This window comes from Physeter macrocephalus, chromosome 19 (genome assembly GCF_002837175.3).
Source record: "Physeter macrocephalus isolate SW-GA chromosome 19, ASM283717v5, whole genome shotgun sequence".
Lineage (NCBI taxonomy): Eukaryota > Metazoa > Chordata > Mammalia > Artiodactyla > Physeteridae > Physeter > Physeter macrocephalus.
The window spans coordinates 24,069,954-24,086,442 of NC_041232.1; the positions used below are offsets into that span (position 1 = coordinate 24,069,954).

At 44.4% G+C, this 16,489-nt stretch overlaps 1 protein-coding gene across 18 annotated transcripts in view; it reads right to left on the bottom strand.

Moving 5' to 3' along the window:
- The window catches only part of RIMBP2 (RIMS binding protein 2), a 278,098-nt gene that overhangs the window by 125,099 nt on the left and 136,510 nt on the right, over window positions 1–16,489 (bottom strand). The gene's annotated exons all lie outside the window — the stretch shown is intronic.

Sequence of the window (16,489 nt, forward strand, 5' to 3'; positions counted from 1 at the left end):
AAACAGACCAAATTCCTCTTCTACCTGGATGTTTCAGATATATATTTTTTTGGACGTGCCGCACGACACGCAAGATGCAGAATCTTAGTTCCCCGACCAGGGATTGAACCTGTGTCCCCTGCAGTGGAAGCACGGAGTCTTAACCACTGGACTTCCAGGGAAGTCCCTGGATGTTTCAGGTATCTTTAACTTTTTGTTTTGTTTTGGTTTTACTGAGTTATAATTAACATGCAATATTATATTAGTTTCAGATGTATAGCATAGTGATTTGATATTTTTATACATAATGAAATAATCACCGCAATAGGACGAGTTACCATCGTCACCATACAAAGTTCTCACAGTATTACTGACTCTATTCCCTAGGTGTACATTACATCCTTGTGACATATTTCTCTTATACTGGATGTTTGTACCTCTTAATCTCCCTCACCTACTTCATCTGACCCCCAAACCACCTCCCTGCTGGCAACCACCTGTTTGTTCTCTGTATCTGTGAGTCTGGTTCTGTTTTGTTTGTTTCATTTGTTTTGTTTTTTAGATTCTACATATAAGTGATATCGTATGGTACTTGTCTTTCCCTGTCTGACTTATTTCACTTAGCATAACACCCTCCAGGTCCATCCATGTTGCCACAGATGGGAAGGTTTCATTCTTTTTACAGCTGAGTAATATTCCATTGTACATATACCACATCTTCTTTATCCATCCATCTATTGATGGGCACTTCATTAACTTTTTTTTTCTTTATTTAAAAATTGTTTTCTTTATTTAAAAAATTTCTTTCTTTCTTTATTTATTCTTTTGGCTGCATTGGATCTTAGCTGCAGTATGCCAGATATTTGTTGAGGCATGCGGGATCTTTCATTGTGGCATGGGCTCTTCGTTGGGGTGTGCAAGCTTCTCTCTATTTGTGGTGTGAAGACTTTCTCCCTCTAGTTGTGGCCCACGGGCTCCAGGGCAGGTGGGCTCTGTAGTTTGTGGCGTGTAGGCTCTCTCACTGAGGGGCGCGGGCTCGGTAGTTGTGGCGCGAGGGCCTAGCTGCCCCACGGCACGTGGGATCCTAGTTCCCCGACCAGGGGTCTAACCCATGTCCCCTGCATTCGAAGGCAGATTCTTCTCCACTGGACCACCAGGGAAGTCCCTCATTAACTTTTTAGATTGAAGTAAAAACCACATACACAGAAGTGCACAAATCATAGGCATACAGCTCTGTTAATTGTTTTGTTTTGTTTTTTGTTTTTTTGCGGTACGCGGGCCTCTCACTGTCGAGGCCTCTCCCGTTGCGGAGCACAGACTCCGGACGCGCAGGCGCAGCGGCCACGGCTCACGGGCCCAGCCGCTCCGCGGCACGTGGGATCCTCCCGGACCGGGGCACGAACCCGCGTCCCCTGCGTCGGCAGGCGGACTCTCAACCACTGCGCCACCAGGGAAGCCCTGTTAATTTTTAGAAAGTGCGCACATCAGCACAATCATAGCCCAGATCACAACACAGAACTTTTCAATAGCCCCCCAAATTTCTCTCCTGTCTCCTCCCAGTCAAGAGTCTCCCAAAAGGTAACCACTAATTGTTTTGCCTCCTTGCTAACTCTATGTAAATAGAATAAAAGTAATGGACAGAGGTAGGGGTGTAAGTGAGCAAGAGAGAGAGGGAGAAGTGGGGAGGGGAAGAGAGGGGAGGGAGGGAGACCGGCTTGTGGAGCTGGAGGGAGGTTCTCACCCACAGACATTATTTTTGGTCAGATAAACACCATCCCGTGGTTACTGCCTTCTGAAATGCAGGTGAATCCAGAGTAGGTTGACACTTTTAGTCCCTATACTTAATAAAGATTGACTCAATTTATCCCCAAATAGAAGCTCAAAAAGGAAAACCAAACTCTTTCTTGATTTTATGAATCCTCCTCTGGGAGCAGTTCCCAAAAGGGCTTGAGAATCCTTTTTAAGCATCAAAAAATTCACAATCAAGGGAACCTTCCTACACTGTTGGTAAGAATGTAAATTGGTACAGTCACTGTGGAAAATGGTATGGATGTTCCTCAAAAAACTTAAAATAGAGTTGCCATATGATCCAGCAATCCCACTCCTGGGCATATATCCAGACAAAACTCTAATTCAAAAAGATACATGCACCCCAGTGTTCACAGCAGCACTATTTACAATAGCCAAGACATGGAAGCAACATGAATGTCCATCGACAGATGAATGCATAAAGGAGATGTGGTACATATACACAATGGAGTACTACTCAGCCATAAAAAGGACAAAATAATGCCATTTGCAGCAATGTGGATGGACCTAGAGATTATCATACTAAGTGAAGTAAATCAGAAAGAGAAAGACAAGTACCATATGATATCACTTATATGTGGAATCTAAAATACAACACAAATCAACATACCTACAAAACCAAAGCAGACTTACAGACATAGACAACAGACTTGTGGTTGCCAAGGCAGTGGGGAGGGGAGGGAAGGACTGGGAGTTTGGGATTAGCAGAGGCAAACTCTTATATATAGGATGGATATAAAACAAGTTCCTGTTGTATAGCACAGGGAACTATATTCGAAATCCTGTGACAAACCATAATGGAAAAGAATATGAAAAAGACTATATATATATAACTGATTCACTTTGCTGTACAGAACAAATTCACACAACATTGTAAATCAACTATGCTTCAACAAAATTTTTTAAACATTCAGAATCAACACTCCAATTACATGATTGCGTCCAGACTTTCATTTATTTGGGGCATTTATGGATTGGCTGACTTTGGCAATAATCTATCCCCCAGCCCACCTCCACGACTGGAATTCAATATGGTGGCCACCAGACGCATCTGGTTGTTTAATTTTAAAGTGCACTAAAACCAGGTAAAATTATAGAGCTTAATTACCCTCCTCTTGAGTATGGACTGGACTTAGCAACTTGCTTCCAGAGACCAGAATCTGTTTAGAGAAGAACAGCAACTTCGCAGAGGAGAAACCTGGCCGACACCACCTTAACCAAGAGATCAAGGTCAACATCACCAGGGAGAACACCATCATCACACTGACCTCTTATGATGTGATGAGATGAGAAGGGCACTTCATCTCTGTGGTACTTTCTCCAAAGACCTATAACCCCAGTCTAATCATGAGAAACCCCCAAATTGGGGATATTCTAAGATTCTGAGAAACTCTCAGAAATCTGAGTAGGCTACGGAGGCAGGATGACTAAAGGCCATGTCGGGTCCTGAGTGGAATCCTGGAACAGAACCCTGGGACACCACCAAGGTGACCTGTGCCCCTTGTACCTAGACACGATGTCAGCTGTAGTTGCATATTTGCAAATGCTGGAATTGGTCCCCGGAATACTCCTGGGCAGATAGGAGAACCACCTGACTTTGTCCCCAAAGCTTGCCTTCTGCCTCTGTAGCTGACATTTCTGAGTAGACTTATCTTCCATGAACCCCATTTTGCCGCTGGCGATGCAGGATGGAGGGTGCTGGGCTGGGAAGAAGGTATCGGGTCCAAAGTATGAGGATACTGGAGATTCAGAAAAGGCAGACTGAGACTCGACCTTGGAGCGCCCCCAGCTCACCCAATGGCCAGCTCTGTTGCTGTCAGCAAATTCCTTAACTTCTCTACTTCTCCCTCCCTTCCACCTATAGCAATGAACATCACAACCCATACCCTGGCAAGGTCACTGCGAAGACTGAAATAAACAGTCCAGGTGAAAGATCCTGCTACACATTAGAAAGAAAGCAAATGTAAGTTTCTAGTGTCCCTGTGCAGAATTCTCAACCCGGGCTGTACAACATACACAGCGCATCTCAAACTGCAAAGGAAGATCTTCTCCATCACAAATTCCTCAGCCTCGGGGAACAGAGGAAGCATCCTGATTTCTTCTGATGGAGGAAATGAGATTGCCTCTCTTTCTGGCATGGAGATGTCATGAGAGGGTCCATGTCAGTGCTTAGGGCTAAATCCAGATCACTTTTTAAAATTTCCCCTTTTGCTGAGGCTGGACCCAAGGTGAGAGCCTTGCTAGTTTCAAGCATGTTTGCTCTCTCTTGGGATGGGACTGTCAACAGATCTGCTGTTTCCATTTTCATTCATGCAGGATCACTAGACTCCAAGAGCTGACAAGAGCAAAACGTATGGCTGGAGAATCCTTCAGTGTGGAGGGGAAAAAGGACTCAAAATTTCTCAGTGCTTTACAAGGGAGATTATTCAAAATGGCAGCGTACGACTGGATTCGCCCCACAATGTTTAATGTGGCCCAAGTTATCTACATAGTCACCAACATTTTAAAATGGAAAATGTATTATTACTAAAAAATGAAGATTTACACTTTCCGGTGCAAAGTCAGAAAACTTGGCAAACTTGGGTCTGCATTTCCACATGGTCACAATTAGCCATAAACCTCAGTGCGTTTGTATCTTTGGTCCTAAGCGTGCTTTACTCATCCCTGAGCGCCTCAGGAAGCTGCAGCTCAGAGAGGTCAGATGACTTAAGGACGCTCACACGGCCGATCCGGGCCAGAGGCTGGACCTCCGTCCGTGCCCTCAGCACCCCTCCTCCACGCCTGCCTCCCACCCGGCCCTTGCAGAAGACTGAGCCCGCACTCACATCAGTACACGCTGCTGTGAAAGCGTCCCCTCCGTGCTGCCCTGCGGCCGGAGTCTACACACTTGAGCCTTTCAAGGTCTGAGCACGTTTCCTAACATAGATTTTACAGGATTTGCATCAGTAGACTGAGTCACGAGCATTACAGGTCCGCTGCCGGGCCAGGCAGCCAAGAACTCGACCGACTTCCCGTGCTCTCAAGTCAAGGGGGGTGACGGACTTGGCTTCTCCCTCCCATTCGTCTTCTATCCCATTGCCAGGTGATCACGTTTGGGCTGGGGGGGGGGACCACGATGTAGTACCAAGGAAGGAGGGAGGGGGCCGGGCAGGGTGAGCCCGAGGGTGATAAAAGGGCAGGACGTGCCTATGGCTCTGCAGACCCTCTGGGGCTGGTGGTCGGCTACTTTCTGTGGCTTCCTAGACCAGGCATCAGCAAACATGGCCCACAAGCCAAATCCAGCTTGCCTCCTGTTTTTGTGAATAAAACACAAAAACTGGAACACAGTCATGCTAATTCATTTACAAAATGCATTTTTCTTCAGAAGCGATTCAATCATGCAGTGCAGGACATGGTGATCTGTGACTCAGAGCTGCTGCCATGTCCGGGGAGAGAGGCCCAGGACACCAGAGGCTCATAAACAGTGAGCAGAGGATGTATATATATATATATATATTCTCCCCACAGCTCTGTAATGGTAGAGATTTTTGTAAAGATATACACACTTATTTGTTGTTTGCTTGCTTCCTTCTTATTTCTCTAGGCTGTTGACCCTTAAACAACACAGGGGTGGCGACGCCGACCCTCCGTGCCGTGGAAAAGCCACGTGTAACCTGTAGTTGTTCCTCCTCACGCGTGGTCCCTCCATCGCCACACAGTTCAAACTCATGTTGTTCAGGGGTCAACTAATTGTACAGCATTCACTTATGCCATGAATACTACATAGGGAGATAAAGAAGGAAACAAATAAAGAGATTTCTAGAAAAACGCAATCAGCGAAAGTGGCTCTGAGAAGGGGGCATCTAAGCAGAGACTGAAAAGCAATGAGGGAGCAAGGTGGACATGTCGGGGAAGGACGTCCAGGGCAGATCAGAGGTGATGAAACAGAGCAGGACCCTGTGGGGCTCCTGGGCTCGGAAGCCTTTCAAACAGTTGCTAATCAGGGAAGGGAGGGGATATGCAGAAACAAAGGAGGAGCAGTCAGGAGACACCAGTGCAGCCTTGGGGCAGCGTCCCGGTTCGCCTCAAGGGATACACAGAACAGTATCTTTGAGCTCTTTTACAGAACTAAAACCCCCAACAAATGGAAGATGTTAGCATTCTTCATTCCAGAGAAGATCACAGTTTGATAACCTTGAGAAGCTCAGCAAGAAACCACCTGAGGCCAGATTAAAGGAACCAGAGAAGCATCAGGAGACCCCCTGAGGCCAGATTGAAGGAGCGCAGGCCCTGCGCACACCCTAATCCTTATCAGCAGCCCCGCCCTTGAACCACTGCTATAAAACTCCTCACCAGATTCTCCTGGGTTGGGACACACAGTTTTTGAGGGTCACGATCCTGCTGTGGCCCCCTTTGCCCGGCAAAGCTATAAAGCTATTCTCTTCTACTTCACCCAAAACTCTTGTCTCCGAGATTTGATTCCACACCTGCGCAGAAAGGCCGAGTTTTCGGCATCAGTGACAGCAAGTGCAGGGTCCCCAAGAGCAGCACCGGACAGGGAGTAGAGAATGTGTAGCCGGCCAGGCAGCCAGGTGCAGACTATGGCAGGAGCTGGGGTTTTCTTCAAAGGCTGATGGAAAGCCCTGAAGGGCTGAGGGCTGGGGAGTGGCAAGAAATAGCACAGATCCTGGAAGGATCACCTAGAAGAGGATGAACAGGGAAGGGTGGGTCGTGCAGGGATAAGGGAGGGACCAGGCAGACCTGCTGGAGGCCAGTGCAGCTGGCCAGAGAGAAGAGGGTGGGTTGGGTTAAGGAGGATGAGAGGGGAAGTGACCAGGGGCTGGAGGATGGGTGGTGACCTCAGCATACGCACGTTCGCCGTGAAGCGAAGTCGCTAAACTTCAAACCGAGTCCGTCAACTCTCTACCTGAACCTGACATCAATTTTTATCACAGGGTATCGGCTTCATCCCTTGCTTTTGAAAACACACACAATGATGTTGCAGAAAAAGAAAACAGCAAACAGAATTGGAGAAAAGAGGGTGGTGGAGGAAGGAGTTTCTGAACTCCATGGTCTCAGAGAATTACTAAAGAAATAGTCCTGTTGTCAGAAAGCATTCACTCTGCATATGACAATCTTATTCTAAAACCCGCAGTCAGAGGTAGGTGAACGCCAGGCACCAGTCCCAGCTAGACACCTGCTCTCCACAGCTTCCTTGTGACTACAGAGCATAATCTCACTTGACTAATGCTATCTGGCCTCAGAAACAATGAGTTTCATCCACTGGGACCCCAGGTTTCCAGTGGGACTTTTTAATTGTAAACGGGAAAAACAGCCTTTCTCTCGTTAAGTAGGAGCAAAACTGATTTAAAACGATGCTTTAGAAGAACGGAAAACCATGGTCTGCCGGGCCGTTATTCTTCATCGATCCATTAAAACAGCACCCTGTGGAGCTGGGGACTTGGTGTTTGGACCTCGAGCCATCACATATCTGGGGGAGGGCATGGACTAGGGGAGGCATCATTTCCTCACACGTAAAATGGAGCGGACGCCATCTCTCAGGGTTTTGAGGATGAAATGAGAATATGTCTGGCTGTCTTCCTACAGTCTCTGGACCCCATGCTTGGACTTCAGTACTCTGCCCCGTGTAGCACTGTAAGGCTCAGGCTGGAAGGCGGAAACCACGTTTCCCAGACTCCCCGGCTGGAACTGGCAGGTGGGAGCGGGGTAGGGTCGGGGGAGGGGGAGGGGAGGGGGGCTCCTTCTGCTTCCTGTCTCCAAGTGCCTTCCAGCAACAGCAGCGGCAATTCCAGCATCCTCAACATTCCCAGCTGGGCAACATTCCCTAGAAAATCTGAGCACTGGCTCCACGGCACCACCCTGGTGGTCCCAGCGCAGAAGCAGCCCATGTTCTAGGGGGCCGGATGCTGAGGCAGCCCCTCCTCCACGCTCCTGGTGACCCCACCGCCTTCCTTTCGTCCCCCAGGCTCAGGAGTGCTGGCTGCTTCCTGCAGTCACTAATCTGTGGGTTAACTCAGCTCTCCTTTTCGGTTCTTCTAGCTTTGCAACATTGTACCACAAATATCCTATATGAAAGCTCCTGTTTTGACACTTGGCGGCACCTGCTGGTCTGGGAGCAGCAGCGGGGGAAGCCCAGCGCATCAGCTGGTCCGGCCCAGGAGGCGCAGCCGCTCCTCTGGAATATTAGCACGGCACCCGTAACAGAGCACCGTCAACTGGGTGGCTTAAAGCCACAGAAATGTAGTCTCTCACAGCTCTGGACGCCGCAAGTCCAAAAGCAAGGTGTCGGCCGGACCACGCCCCCTCTGAAGGCTCCAGGGAAGAATCCTCCCTGCCTCTTCCGGCCCTCGGAGGCAAAAATCCTTGGCTTAGGGCTGGTTCCCTCTCCGCCTCGATGCTCACTGTCGTGTTTTCTCCTGTGTGTCTCTGTGTCCGTTTAATAAGGACACAGTGATTGGATTAGGGCCCACCCTGATCCAGTATGACCTCATCGTAACTAATTACATCGGCAAAGACCCTAGTTCCAAATACGTAAGGTCCTATTCACAGGTTCTGGCGGACATGAATTTTTGAGGACACCATTCAAACCGGTATACCTGTGGCCAAAAGACGTCAGGCAGCCTGGCCAGGGAAGGTCCTTGCTGCCCGCTCGTGCATCAAAGCACCGCCCCACAGGCGCCAGGCGAATCACACACACCAAAACAGAAGAGGCTCCCACCAATCAATCTGTGCTGGGAGCCAGCCAGCAGAAGCAGACCAGGACCCAGGTGCTAAACCTATAGAGAAAGTGATGTCCGTGCTTCACCACCTTCCTGTGTCTGAAATCCTCAGACTGGTTTCCGGCCCTGAATGATACAAGGTCTGTGGAAGCCTTCTGACCGTGATAAAGTATGACACACACACAACACACAGGGATGTCACTATTTGATTTCGATAAGTGCCACATGTTTCCAAATGAAGAAATTATTTTCTTTGAAGACCTGTAGATATTAAGCTAGAGAGCAGAGGCATTGAATACACATTTTAACATATATAAATATATAACATATTAATATGGTTTGTATATTATATACAATTTCTCTTTTGAAAATAATAACTTCATTACAAAGGATTTATGAGATCTAGAAACTATAGAAAAGAAACATCAGCTGCATTTTCAGTGGTATTGGAGATACCACTCTTCACATTATGTTGTACTTACTCTCAGCATTTTTTCTCTCAGATATCTAAATATTCATATCTTTTTTTTTTCTTTTTTACAAAGTTAAGACCATATTGCATGCATTGTTTCAAAACTTCAAATGTTACAAGTATTTCCATAGGTCATAAAATATTCTCCTAAAACATAATTTGTCATATCTGCAGCCTACATAAGGCTGGCTCTGCCTGCTGGCTCCATGGTCTGGAAGGGTGACAGCAGGGAGAGAACAATGGTCTGGCCAAAATGGGCCCCTGGATCTCAGAGTCATGACACTGGCAGTGACCCAACTGTGACCTAGTGCATCAGGTTCTAGCTCCTGAATGTGTATGTGTCTTGGGAACATATTTGGGGGGAAGTGTGTTTGGCAGGATAGGATTCTTGGGACTACATTTTATCTGTTAAACGTTATCTTCCAACTGTTTCGTTGGTAAATTTCAAAGAAAAACAAGACTGCAAGGTCCTTAAAGGCAAAACTTCTCTTAAAGGCTCTGGGACCTAAAAGACTGGTGAGCGCACGAGACTCCAGTACGTATCTGAATCACATCAGATCTTTGCTGTCTGGGGCGGTGGCCTCTAGTGGTCCATGGCTATTGAGCATTGAAATGAGGTTGGTCCCATCTGAGATGTGCTCTGAGCTGAAAGTACATCCAGATTTTCAAGACTTAATACTGAACAAAACGTAAAATCAAGTATTAACTGTTCTATATTGACTTCATATGGCAGCGATACTATTGAAATATGTTGGGTTAAATAAAAAAATATTACTCAAATTCATCTCACCTGTTTCTTTTCACTTTCCGTAATGTGGCTACTAGAAAACGTAAAATTATATTTGTGCCTCACATTCGAGGCTCCTGTTGTACTCCTATTCGACAGACAGGATAGGAGGGCGTCAGGGGAGCAAGGCCGATGCAGAATAACCGTCCAATATCGCATCGGTGGCAGAAAAGGGACGTATCGTACTAAAACCCCTCGGCAAAAGCCTTCTTTGAAGCTCACGAGCCCCCGTCTCTGTATCAGCAATGAAGGTCACCTTATCCCCAGGGTAGGCATGTGAGAACATGGATGTTTTCATTCCTTTATACAGGTGTTAAAATGTTACGTCCTGTGCCATCATCCTTCTTCTATAGTTTATGACATTGTGGAAAAACAAAAAGCCAGAGAATTTGGGACTCATCAAAAAGGACTCAGTCCCATTCTCAGCACCGTGTCTTGGTTGGAAGAAGAAACTTTCACCAAGCTTGTGTAAAGAAATGAATAAGCAGCACAGAAGCAGGACGGCTTTGGTAGGACACCTTCTCCTGGAAGAGAGTCTAGTTCCCTCTCAGGACATCCCTGAGTGCTTGTAGAAATCACTCCTTGTTTCTTTCCAGCGACTTTCTTTCTTCAGCCGAAGATTCAGAAACCATGAGCATCTTTTCATTTTGCCTCAAAGGCAACCTCCTTTGAGGGCAAACCTAAGTTGACTACGTCTATGATAATGCTGGTAAACTGGCAGCCCAGTGGCTGAATAAGGCCTGTGGATCACTTAGTCCACACAGCATTTTTTATTTGTTTGTTTTGTTTATCTTTTTAAAAAAATTTTTATCGGAGTAGAGTTGATTTCCAATGTTGTGTTAGTTTCTGCTGTACAGCAAAGTGACTCAGTTATACATATACATATATCCACTCTTTTTTTAGATTCTTCCCCCATATAGGTCATTACGGAGCATTGAGTACAGTTCCCTGTGCTCTACAGTAGGTCCTTATGAGTGATCTATTTTATATACAGTAGTGTGTATCTGTCAATCCCAATCTCCCCATTTATCCCTCCCCACCCCTTGTTATTTGCCAATCCTTCACAAATCAAAACAATTCACATAAAAAATCTGAATTTCTCTCTTCTCCTGAAAAATCAGAAGCGCCGGCACCCGTGGTGGATGGAAGGCGTAAGGAGGCCAGCCCTGCGAGATGGGATGCCCCCCCTTTGATTTGCCCCATTTCCCACTACTTTCTACTGTCTCCCCGACCCTGAGGATGGTGAGAGGACCAGTGGGTACTTATTATCACACTTGTGCTGTTATCTTTCTCATATTATGAAAACATCTCCCTATACCCCTACTTCCACAGAGATTATGAAAATGAAATGCAGACTGGGAAATTATTTCCTGTGTCTGCATAATTTTCTATTATATTCTTTGTGTGTCTTCTCTATTACATTCTTTGAATGAAGATGTTTCTGTTTTCCTCTTATAGAGCAAAACTCGGGATGGTCAAGGCTCTTTATATTGAAGACAATTAAAATCATTTTTAAGCATGTGTACATTCCTATGTAAAGACTTCTCCAAACCTTGAGTTTCCTTCTTATTACTTAGCATACCTGGTTTTCCAGCCAAAAAATGGGGGGAAAAACTCTCGACCACAGTTGTGTAGACTGTTTAGAAACACCCGCCCCTGATTTATTAGTATAAACTTCAGTTGTAACACAGAGACCAAAGGCAGATGGTTTTCTCACCATCATATTTTATCATCCTGTTAGCAGACTTAGTATGATGTTAATCAAAGGTCTACATTCCACGCTAACACTGGCCGCAGAAATTGCTTTCCAACAGTTTTCCCTGGGGAGGCCTTGGGACATAATGAAACGCAACGGAAGCACTCGTGGCCTGGCAACAAGGTATGTGAGATCACATCGCTCCCTGCTGCGGGAGGGAAATGAAAAGCCTGATTTACTTTCTCACGTCAAGCCCGAAACGGGGAGGATTCAAGATGTGGCCGCATCATTAGCTGTTCTCAACTGGCTCTCACTAACTCTCCCGATGCCAGGGGGATCTTTGGGAAAACACGATCACAGAAAACTGCCCAAGCCGCTTCCTGCTCCCAAGGATTCTCTTGATTTTCTTCCCAGAGAAGACAGAGAAGAAACTCACTCTATTTCAGAAATACCCATTTCAGTTGCTAAGCAGGAGGTTTCCACTGAGAAAGACCCAATGCCTCTCTTAGATCTCCTTCCTTCTACTAAATAACTGTTCATTCTGCTGTTGATGGTGCCCAGACCTTCCTGCCCGGGGCTCAGGATAATCATCTCGTAAGTACTGGCCACTATGAGCAGAATAATTTGCCCTGGTCACCCTCCAATAATTGGCCACTGTCCAAAAACCATCCAAGACTAAAAACCACTCTCCTTCAAAGATTGAACGGAAGTAACAGAAGAAGAGAAATCCATGACTGGTTTCACTTGCGTCATGAAATGAAGAATTTGAACGTGAGTCATAGACGTGATTCTGAAACATGAAAGATACAAAGAACAAAGTAGGGGCAACGAGCTGAGGCTGAGAGCTGAGATCCCTTCCTTATCTCCATAATTTCTGGTTTCCTTTTTTGCCACCTCTTCCTGGTATGAACTACTTTCACTCCATAGCTGAAGCTAAGATTTTGATCTCCCGTCAATTAGACGACAGAATGTTTCCAAATGCTCTTTTTACCACTTCCATGAAACTTCCCGTAAGATTCCATCTCTGGTGTTTCTTGGGAAGGATGCTGTTCACATCCATCTTACCTGTAGCACTGTGTTTGAATCAGGTAAGACCCCTCTTGGGATACCCACTCTTGGGTGGCAGCTGTGTGGTGAGACACCTCTCAAAGGACTTTTGCAAAATTGACTGGGTACCAATGATTCTGCAAAAGTAGCTCTGAGAAAACTTCTACATCTGTGCTAATAATTTCATTTCCCCTTTAATTAATTAATTAAACTATCCTAGGAAACTGGTAAGAAGTGCTGACAGAGTACATTTTATGCAATGTGCTCTCCATCTGGGGGAGGACTGGCCAATTCAGACATGTCACCCTAGGCTCATAAATATCTTGTCATTTTCTGTAAAGCTGAACCAACAGTCAGCATCCTCAAATCTAAATAAAAATTCCCTCTGATAGACGGACTAAGCAGACACCTGATGCCCATTCTGGGGGAATCATGTGAGAACTCGGCCTTATTTATCTATTGCCACAATGAAGAGATGAAACAGCATGCACTGGCAAAGTAATTCAAATACTCCACAAAACCAAGCCTAGCTATAATTTACACATGGGCTAAAGTAAGAGAAAGGGGATAAGTATGCATGTTTACCTTGTGCCAGGGAGGGAATGTCTTCTGCCTCAATTGCCACTTGATATCATGCCTACATGTGTTCTGCTTCCCTATCTCAGATTCCTAGGGACTTCCACCTCAATCCCCTGAAAGTTTCCATGTAAAAGACATGCAGAGAGAAAAGTTAAGATGTTCAGAAAGCTTCCTTCCCCCGCCCCCCCCAAAAAAACCAAAAACAGGGTTCTGGGAACATTGTATTGAGATATCAATTTCCTGGTTTTGATAAGTGTTTGGTGGTTATGAATGATGTAATCATTGGAGTTAGATGGGTACAGAGTACACAGGATGCAGCAGAAATGAACACAACATTGTAAATCAACTATGCTTCAGTAAAATGAAATTTTTAAAAAAGGACACAGGAACTCTCTGTACTCATTTTGCATTGTCTATGTGAGTTTCAACTTGTTCCAAAATTAAAAGGTTTTAAAAATTAAACCATAAAATGCTAGACAGAACATGGGCTGTTCTCTGCCAATTAGTCTATGATGTAACAAATAAACACCTAAGGCAAGGTATTAAGTTCGGTAGCAGATTCTAAAAGATGTACAAGAAGTAGCCTCTGTCCAGAAAAACTTTATAGTCTACTTGGAAAAACAGACTCCAGAAATACAGGAAATGTTTAAAACTGATGTTAATAGAACATAACTGACATTACAAGGTTGCACATGACTTATTACAGAATTACTGAGATGAAAAGTGGATGTAATATGTTCAATGGGAAAAAGCATGTGTGCACATGTTGAAACGATGGCTTGCTGTATCGTGACCTCCCAGACGGTGGTGTTTACAACGTGCCTTTCACTTCTGATTCCCACATCACCTGACACACAATAATCACTGAGTCAATTTTTATTGCATGAGGGATTGGATATGAATGAATGAAGATGCTAAGGGCTTACACGGAATTGAATGGATCAGGAATTACAAAAAGAGGATGACCTGAGTGGGACCTCCAGGTGTGGAACTCTACCTGGGAAATAGAGTCTCTGCCAGTTGGCCTAGCAAGTCACATTTGTACAGGTAGGTGGGAATAGGCTGGAATCAGACCAGAGAGGAGCTTCAATGCCAGAAAGAGAATTTATATGATTGTGTCATTTCCCCAGGACCCCACAAAATATTTCGCATGATTTAATTAATACACAATATTTCTCACTTCATCTCTCCCATCTGAGTTCATGTGTACATGTCCATAGGCACTCAGATTTTGTATGAATAAGAATTGTTAATTTAAAAAATAAATGACTTTTGCTTACTTATTTTTAAAGTAATAAAATGCAAAAAAAAATGATAATTTTGTTCTTACTTGCCAATTCTTCTATTTCTTAATTATTTTTCTTCTTTTATTGCTTTGGCAAAGTCTGCTAGTCTAATGGTGAATTGTGGGAGTGATGTCAGGCCTAGTGACTATCGTTGTCTATGTCCAATTCACTGAAATAGGTATTCTTGACCAGAAGAAAAAATCATGAATATAGTCAGGGAAGAAAGGGACCAGAGAAAACCGAGCAAGAACTCCAATATGTAAGCATTCCAGTGGGTCCCTCCAGTGTTGCAAAGACCTAGAGGATGCTTCAAGTAAGATTTCCAGTTAAAGGTAATTCTTTCCCACAAAGGGACCTTCCAGTTATCCTACAGGATTTTATTCATACATTAACCACCCCCCCCACCAAATACCAAATGGTCTAGTAGTTTCATTTAATGTTAGCAGTAAATTATGAAATACAAGCTTAAAAGAAAAAGTTTCAAATGACAGAAGCACATCCAGTAATTTCAGATCCTACATTAATTACATGAGTCATTAAACCCTTGTTAAAGGAGTTTCCAAGGCATGGGTTGAACCAGATAATGGGCTGCTTGTGCTAATAATTGCTTCAACACCTGTAAGATGTGTCATACCACCTGGTATGATGCTAATTCATGGCAGTGACATAAAAATCAGTAACACAGCCTCTAATAAATGCAGACATAAGAACTGATTCATGTGTTTTAGTGGAGAACCCATTAAGTCCACATTCTCTGAAATGTTTCAGTTAGTGGGGATGGGGGAGGGGGCAGTGTGCAAAGCCTCAGTTAAAAAAAATTATTTAATGTGACAATCACATATGCAGAGCTACCTTTGACACAAAGTTTCTCTTCTTTCCAAAAGGGACTTGATAAGTAAATAAATTCATGAAATAAAATTAGCATATTAATATATTTTCTGAGAGAATTACACAACTGCCGTAAATTAGGAAAAGATTTGTGTCTAAAATGTAAGGGGAAATAATAATGGCAATAAAGATAACTAGAGTATTCTTTTCCAAAATAATACTTACTAAAATATGACATTTTAAAAGCTGTTGGTGAGTTGATAAGGAAAAGGGCATCATTAATCCTGACACTAGGAATTAATATAGCAAGGTCATATTTTCATAACAAATCAACTTGTCGATTCTGCCTGTTTCCTATAAGAGTCAGTAGACGACTCAGTGATTAAAAAGCATAAAGTCTGTCTTTGGTCCGCACTGATCGTTGCAACTGATTAGAAAATTGCACCCCAAACTTGAGGGACGCTTGTGCACCGTCCAAGGTGCTGATTAGAAGATGGCCAAGGCATTCCATTCTGTAACAGTAGTTACTTCTGAGTAGATTTGAGGAAAGCACAGAGAGAAAGGACAACATATGTCTGGCTAGATCCACACCAAAGAGGCATTTGATAAAATCTAGCTAGGGTTAAAATGAGGCTGATGAACACTTACTGAGTGCCCCTGTGTGTCAGCTTCTGTGCTGAATATTTTCCCAATGTTTTCTCTTTAACACTAATGACAATCTTATAAGACAGGTATGATTAGCCCAATTTTAATATGTGGAATTTGAATGTTAGGGGTTAAATAATATGACCAAGGTCATAAAGTTACCAGCTGGCAGTTCTGGAACCTGAACTAAAACCTGTCTCTCCCCCAAACTCTACACCAAGATGGAGAAGCTGTGAGGAAACTATACTTAAATTCACTTCATTGGTGGTGGGATCTAAGAATACTGAAAACATCAAACAGTTATTGTGGACCAGCTGTGTTCCAAGTTTAGTGTATGAACAGGTGACAATCTGTTCACCCATTGATCTTGGGGAGAAGAGAGTTGCACGTAGACCAAAAAAGAGAAAACACATGTAATGACAAAGGACAGCAGATACAGCAGTCCCGATTCCAACCCCCTGCTCCGCCTCCTACTAGCTGCGCCATATTGGATCAGTCACAACTGCTGTCAGCTCTAGTTTCCTCGATTCTTACCCAACTCCTAGGCCTTTTCTGGGCCCTAAAAAAATCATAATTCAGATTAAACACTTGCTACAATGCCTAGGACATAGCAAGTGGTCAGAGAAAACACTAGACGATAAT